The sequence below is a fragment of the Suricata suricatta genome, chromosome 9 (genome assembly GCF_006229205.1).
Source record: "Suricata suricatta isolate VVHF042 chromosome 9, meerkat_22Aug2017_6uvM2_HiC, whole genome shotgun sequence".
NCBI classification, from domain to species: domain Eukaryota; kingdom Metazoa; phylum Chordata; class Mammalia; order Carnivora; family Herpestidae; genus Suricata; species Suricata suricatta.
The window spans coordinates 25,679,760-25,686,686 of record NC_043708.1 but is presented as its reverse complement, the minus strand read 5'-3'; the positions used below and the strand labels follow the sequence as shown (position 1 = coordinate 25,686,686).

Here is a 6,927-nt window from a genome sequence, read left to right as displayed (position 1 = left end):
CTTGTTCTGTCCTCAGCTGCTTGGGCCTCCTTTTCTCAGACTGAGCTCTTGTCATGTGTTTATGTTTGAGCTGAGAGTTAATTGGGGTCCCAGCTGAAAACAGAATGAATGCATTGCCCCTCCTACCGACAGAGCTAGGAGGCCGCCATATTGTTATAACCTCGTTCTGAGCCTCTGTGGGACCCTCATAGACATGTTATCATACAGCAGCCGTACATAGTAGGGTTAATTGTCCCACTTTGCATGTGAAGATCCTGAGGGACAGAGAAGCCCAAGATCACAGGCCTGATGAGTTAAGTAAAGAAAGTGGATTCATGCCAGCTCTGTCCAGCTCTAATCTCACAGCTCTCCCCACCAGGCCACCCCAAAGTACGAGACAAAGGGACAGCAGCAGAAACATGCAGTGGAAGAGACTTTGTTACAAGCTCTAACTGATCAAACATTGGGACTTGAAGGATAAATAGAACACATTACCTAAGTTTGGAGTCTTGTATTGGTCAGGAGTCTTCCATTTTTAAGTGAAAGAAATCCAACTCAACGCAGCTTAGGTAAAAGAGTTTATCTTTATTTGGCTGCTTTGCAGGTCCGGGGATAGAGCTGGCTTTAGGAACAGCTTGATCCGGGATAGTGTTTCTTTTCTCCTCCTCTTGACACCACATGATGGTGTCCGTGGTTGCCGGAACTGCAGAATTATACTCTCTCAGCAGAAAGGAACAATTTTCTTTCATATCTTTAGTGAGAAAATCCCAGAAGGCCTCCAATGAACAGGCTTAGGTCACGTGCCTGTCTCTGAGCCAATCACTATAAACAGAGGGATGAAGTCCTCCGAGTCCGGAAATGTGCCACATGGAAGGCACTGCCCACAGGGTAAAGGAGCTTGGGTATCTGGGGAAGGCGAGAAAAAGTATGGAAAGAAATGACAGCTCTCTTTAGGCTTGGGGACTGGCAGAATGTTGGTACCCCTGACGATCAGAGGGAAAATTAGGAGGAAATGTTAGACAGGGATAATAATACTAACTCTAACAGTAATAAGTCAGATTTATGACTTTACAGCTTACGTAGCCCTTTCACACATCGTATTAGTCCTCATCTAACCCTGAAAGGCACGCAGAACAGGTGTTGTCACTGACCTCATCTTACAGACGAGGGTCACGTTTGGAGAGGAGAAATGATATGCGCCTGGCTGGCAGGGACAGGTCTGGAACTCAGGTGGTGGGCTCCTACTCACTTTCTCTGAATCCCAGCTCTGGAGAGAAGATACACTGGTGGGAAGTGCCTGGTGTCCTGAAGGCAGACGCTACACTCAAAGTGGCAGGAACGCCAGAGCAGGTCAGTCTGGGGTCATTCACCTTGGTGTGGTCCACTGCCAGGCGTTATGTGCCATGTGGGCAGCGACCTTACTGTCTAGGTTAGTGCTCTACCTTAGGGACAAGCACTGTGCTTAGCACGCAAGAGGGACTGAAAACAAAGTGAGCCAATCACTTCCTGTTGGGGGGCTGAGTCAGTGGATGGAGGCTGGGGACCAGAGTCGAGCCCTGGGGGGGAGTACGGTGAGAGAAAAGGGTGGGAGTCAAACATGCAGTGTGGTTGCCTCCACATCCAAACAACCTTTGCCAAATATCCCACAAGCCTCGCGTCTGCCCGCAGACCTAGCTGGCAGTATGGGATCTATAGACCGAAAATCTTGTTGGTGTAACAGGACTGCGTTGGCACCAGGTGAGTCATGCCTTCTGGGGCCTGTCTTGGCTGTGCCTGATTACACTTCTCTTTAGTTAAGTTCAGGTTAAGTCAATCAAGCTCCATTTATTAATCACCGGCCATATGCCAGGCTTTGTGCATATATTGGGCACCAGGTGTATATGGTGATTAGTAAGATACAAGTCTGCCTTTTTAAGGGTCACTCATTCGTTTAACCCTTATTATTTCCCAGGTAAGCACTGGGTGTATAAGATTTGCTGAAACTGTTGTTCTAGGTAGGATGACACATTTTTGCCCAACTGATCATGATACATACAATGGATAAACGATTTGATCTGTATATAAAGAGTGGTTTGGGATTACGGAGATAAAAGTGACTAATTTTTGTTCTGGGAAATTCAGGGACTCCTGGTAAGGAGATATCTGAGCTAGGCTAGCAGAAAAAGGAAAAAGGTAGGTGTGTGCCTGGCGTGTTCAGAGGATAGATTGTGGGCTGTTTGGGTGGGGAGAGTCAGTGCCCAGGGGCAGACCAGCCCAGCCCAGGGTTTTCACTTGATCCTTGGATGCCCTGGTCCCTTGAAGGGAAACACTTGCTGGGGATATGTGTCTATGCTTTGTCATTCAGTCCTCTGTGGTTTCATAGTTTGTACTCTGGTCAGCATGTCCTGTTTGATTTTAGCTTTATTGCCTCTTGAACTGTAAGCTCCCAGTGGGCAAGATTTTTCCCCAGTTTCCATGAATTTTTCCTTTGTGCTGAGCCCAGTTACAGCGTGGATCATAACCAGGCTCCCTGGCGCTGCTGTGGACCAGGTGTGTCACAGGGAGAGGCTGGCCACCAGCTGTGCTGAGTGACTAGGGGGCAAACTCCAGGACAATCAGAGCTGCTGAAGATGAGCGCTCCCTGGGCTTCCCTCACCCGCCACCCTTAGGGGTAACCCTGGACGCGTGTGCTGGAATGTGCTGCTTGCACACACCCATATCCATTCCCCCTCATTTGATGATAGAACTCCTGAGTGTGAGCTGGGTGTACCCCACCCAGGCTCCCTTGCTGCTTGGAATATCCATACAACTGTATCTGGCCACTGGGATATAAGTAAAATGACCCATGTTTGAGTTGGTGCTAAAAGGAATTCATGGCCACTCTCCGGCCGTTTTCTCCATCCTTCGGTAGGGTTGGGGGCAAGGGAGAAGCCATCTTAGACACACACAGCAGGGGAGCTGTGTGCTGAGGACGACAGAGTGGCCTCCTGGCCTCCACAGCCTATGTACGCGCTGGGGAATTTTTAAGCCTCTTTATCATAACGACTTAGTCTGTACCTAAATCCAGAAGGAGCCTTGGGCCGCTAGTTCTCCGTCCTGTGGCCTTAGACAAGTCACCTTATCTTTCTAGACCTCTGTTGCCACCTCAGTCAGAGGGGAATATGAATACCTCCTTCTCGCTCAGTGCGAAGCATCTAAGAGCTGTGGGTGTAGCTCTGATTTGAAAAGCGTAGGAGCAAGGCCAAGGTGGGTGGGAGCGTTTTCAGGGTGAGTGAGTGATAGTCTCTGATGGCGGCTTGTCATGAGCCCTTTCCTCTTCGAGAGTGTTTGAGTGGCTCAGTTAAACTGCTGGCCCAGCTAATCAGAGCCGGGCTGAGGGGACCATTCACTGTCTGCCCAGAATAATTCTCCCCAACCTTTAAAGTGCTCAGAAAACACCAAGTTTGTCTTGGCTGTAATGGGAAGTGATCTGGGTCAGAAAGCTTTTACACAATGGTAAGTAATGGAACACAACCTCATTAAAATGCCATGGCACGTTGAGTGTTTATGTTTCATGCTCGTGATGGTTGAATGTTTAAATACACATGAAAAACATAAGCACTGAGATGAAATAACTAGCAGGGTCTGGGCCACTATTTCAAGATGAAGGGTACTCGATGGTGACCGCTGTGTTGACAGAACACATGGACTCTGAAGTCCACGGAGAGCGCAGCTCACACGGCCCCGGGGTTGCCACTCGGCAACCCGCCCGTCAGCACCGTCTGCCTTTTCTCCTGGAGGCCAGGACACGGGTCGCTCAGCACGCCCCTGGCTGACTTAGGATACGTGAAGGACTGAGTGATTTGGGATAGGCAGGCAAAGCGTGGAGTTTAGGGTTTGTTGGGGAAATTGAATAGACAAGGGAAAAGGAAGGATGTCCAGGAAAGAAATAAAGACAACGTGTTTGAAAAATTGGAAACACATTCCTTCAATACCTCAGAGTAGGAGAAAAGTGAAACAAATTATGGCCCAGTCACCCATTCCAGTCATTCAAAAGGTATATGTATTAATTGTCTATTGTGTACCGGGGTCCTGTGTTACTAGGTTCTAGGATAAAATCCCTGACCTCAGATTATGCTGCTATTTAAAACCACCTGGGTGGTTCAGTTCGTTAAGTTGGTTTTGGCTCGGGTCATGATCTCACTGCTTCGTGGATTCAAGCTCCATGTTGAGCTCTGCGCTGGTGATGTGAAGCCTGCTTGGGATTCTCTCTCTCTCCGTTTCTCTCTCTCTCTGCCCCTCCCCCACTGATGCTGTCTCTCCCTCTCTCAAAATAAATAAATAAAATTTATTTTTAATGTTTATTTTTGAGAGAGAGAGAGACAGAGCATGAGTGGGGGAGGGGCAGAGAGAGAGAGGGAGCCACAGTATCCAAAGCAGGCTCCAGGTTCTGAGCTGTCAGCACAGAGCCCCATGTGGGGCTCGACCTCACAAACCAGGAGATCCTGAGCTGAAGTCAGATGCCTAACCGACTAAGCCACCCAGGCACCCCATAAATAAATAAACTTAAATAAAAAAAAAATGATAGCTCTGGAGCCTAGATAACAACAGAGAAAATGCAAAAGATAAAAATTTACCTACAGTGCGATGACAACTAGGTTAAAAAATACCCAATGCAGAAGGAAGTGAGAGGAAATAGAGCAAACAGGCAATGATTGTGTTAGGGCTGTGGAGTTAGGCCAACCTGTCGTTATTCTCCTAACTTTCTGTGCTGTAGTTGCATTCCATTCATGAATAAAAAAAAATTTTTTTTAATAGGAAGGGCCGTCACCGGACACGCTGACCCTCCTACATAATCACCAGCTCAGCTAGCCTTTGAGAAGTACTTCGCTCTGGACAAGCCCATCCTCCTGCACCAACCTGGCTGCTGGCATTCTCCAGGCGCTGGGCTCTGCTGCTTGGAGCTTGAATCAGAGACGTTAGAGCTCGGGAGGGCCCTGATATGCCACAGGGCACCCCGTTCTCAGTGATTGCAGACCCAGCGGGGCGCGGGGGAGGGGAATGGAGAGGCTCTGATCTGGCACAATGCAAGGGCTGCTCTTTCCCCTGACTCTTGGGGCCGGGCTCCTGTCCGATAGGGCACGAGATGAAGGAGTTGGCCAGCTTCCTGCCTTGGGAACGAGGGACCAGGCGTCACATGCCAAGCCCGGGCCAGGCACTGACAGCTGCGCCTGCCTCCCCTGGAGAGAAGGAAGGTTCTCTGTGCTCCCTCCAAATAGGCCTGCTTGGGGCATGACTCTGGGATGTGGCTTTGGAGTCAGACAGACAAGAATTTTTTAAAAACTTTACACATATTTAATTGAAGAGCGACATGCACATGGTTAGAAAAAATAAAATGATACAGAAGGGCTTATAGTTAAAAACAGATTTCCATTCCATTCCTTGAATTCGGTCTTGCCTCTAGGAGGCTGTGGCTTTTCACTGCTTCGGTTTTGGTTTTGGCCAGCAAACGGTCCTTTCTCTAAGTCATACGCTGATACTGCTGTGTTCTGGAGGACCCTCTGGGGACATTATCTGCTGTCTCCCTGCTCCGATAAAGCAGGACTTAGCTCATGTGTCCACTTGGGGGGGTCATGGAAAAGCACCACTGAGACCTTTCAAGAACAGACTTGCTGCCCAGCTGTGGGGCGTGTGGTCAGCAGATGGCCACCAGCTGGCAGCTCATGCAAGGTCAGCCTCAGAGGTACAGAGAGCCACCTGGCCCCGCGTCACACTCTTTCTGGGGCAGCCTGCCGCCAGCAACTGAAAACAGCGAGGGGGTGAGGCCATTCACCCCGAACATGGGGCTCTCACAGGGAATGCTCTCCTTCCAGTGCTCGGCCGGGTTGGTGGAGGCTTTGGTGAGTCTGCATCACAGGTGATGTCTCCCTCTGTCCATTTTTTTCTTTCCCCGCCTTTTCATGGTTATCCATCCTGATAAACATCACATGCCCCGAGCCATCCTGGATGTCGGCTTCCAGGGAGCCCGCCGTGTGACAATCACCCGAGTCCCTCTCAGTGGTTTTTCAGAGCATATCAATTTGTCCTGTGTCAACTTAACTAAATAAAAACTACATCTCCCCACATTTCGTCCCCGAGGTGGTTCCAAGTCAGGGTTAGCCATGGGGGATGTTTGTGCAAAAACTGGAAGGCAGAAATGAAGCCGTAGCCATTTTTGCTCACTGAGGGTTGGCGTTGGGCCAGATGCCGCCGAGGCTTGCATGTCGTCACTGCCACTCGGCTCACCTTGTTGGCACGCTGCCTGGGGTTCTTCCAGCACCTTCTCCTCCTCCCTCGGCCGTTTGGTGTCCTGGGCCTGGTGCACATGGGCGGGGGGGGGGGGGGGGGGCACCTGCTTACCCAGAAGCTCAACCACACCGTGGAGATTGGAGCACACAGACAGATGTGGAATTTTGGTGGCCCTTGTGGGTTCCAGAGTGTTCTTCCTCTTCCTCCCTTCCATCTCTTCCTCTCAACTGCCAGTGCTACTGACAGCCCGACACCAGACACGGAGGCAGTGGGCTCACGTACGCCATCCGAGCAGCTCCTCTAACTGCGTAAGGTCTAGTCACCCTCACAACTCCTTTTTTCTTGAATTCTAATGGATACAGTCGCTGTTTCTAGTTCCTCTCTTCATGACTCTTGTTTCATCAGCTCTCCGTTGTACTTGACTCCTTACCCCATAAGGATATTGGCATCACCACTCTAGCTTCCTCCCCTCCCACTTCTGTCAGCTAATTTCTTGTTTTTGTTTTTAAGTTTACTTATTTTGAGAAAGAGAGAGTGGGGGAAGGAGAGAGAGAAAGAGAGAGAGAATCTCAAGCATGTTCCATGCTCTCAGTGCAGAGTCTGATGCAGGGCTTGAACTCAGGAACAGCAAGATCATGACCTGAGCTGAAACTAAGAGTTGGATACTTACCCGATTGAGCCACCCAAGCGCCTCTCAGCTAA

At 49.7% G+C, this 6,927-nt stretch overlaps 1 long non-coding RNA gene across 1 annotated transcript; it reads right to left on the bottom strand.

The window, feature by feature from the left end:
• Positions 1 to 544: 544 nt before the first annotated feature.
• Positions 545 to 4,993, bottom strand: LOC115300829. The gene is made up of 2 exons (XR_003912875.1): positions 4,858 to 4,993; positions 545 to 885 (listed from the first exon to the last, which is right to left on the bottom strand). It is a non-coding gene; the product is annotated as an uncharacterized LOC115300829 (long non-coding RNA).
• Between the last annotated feature and the right edge of the window lie 1,934 nt (positions 4,994 to 6,927).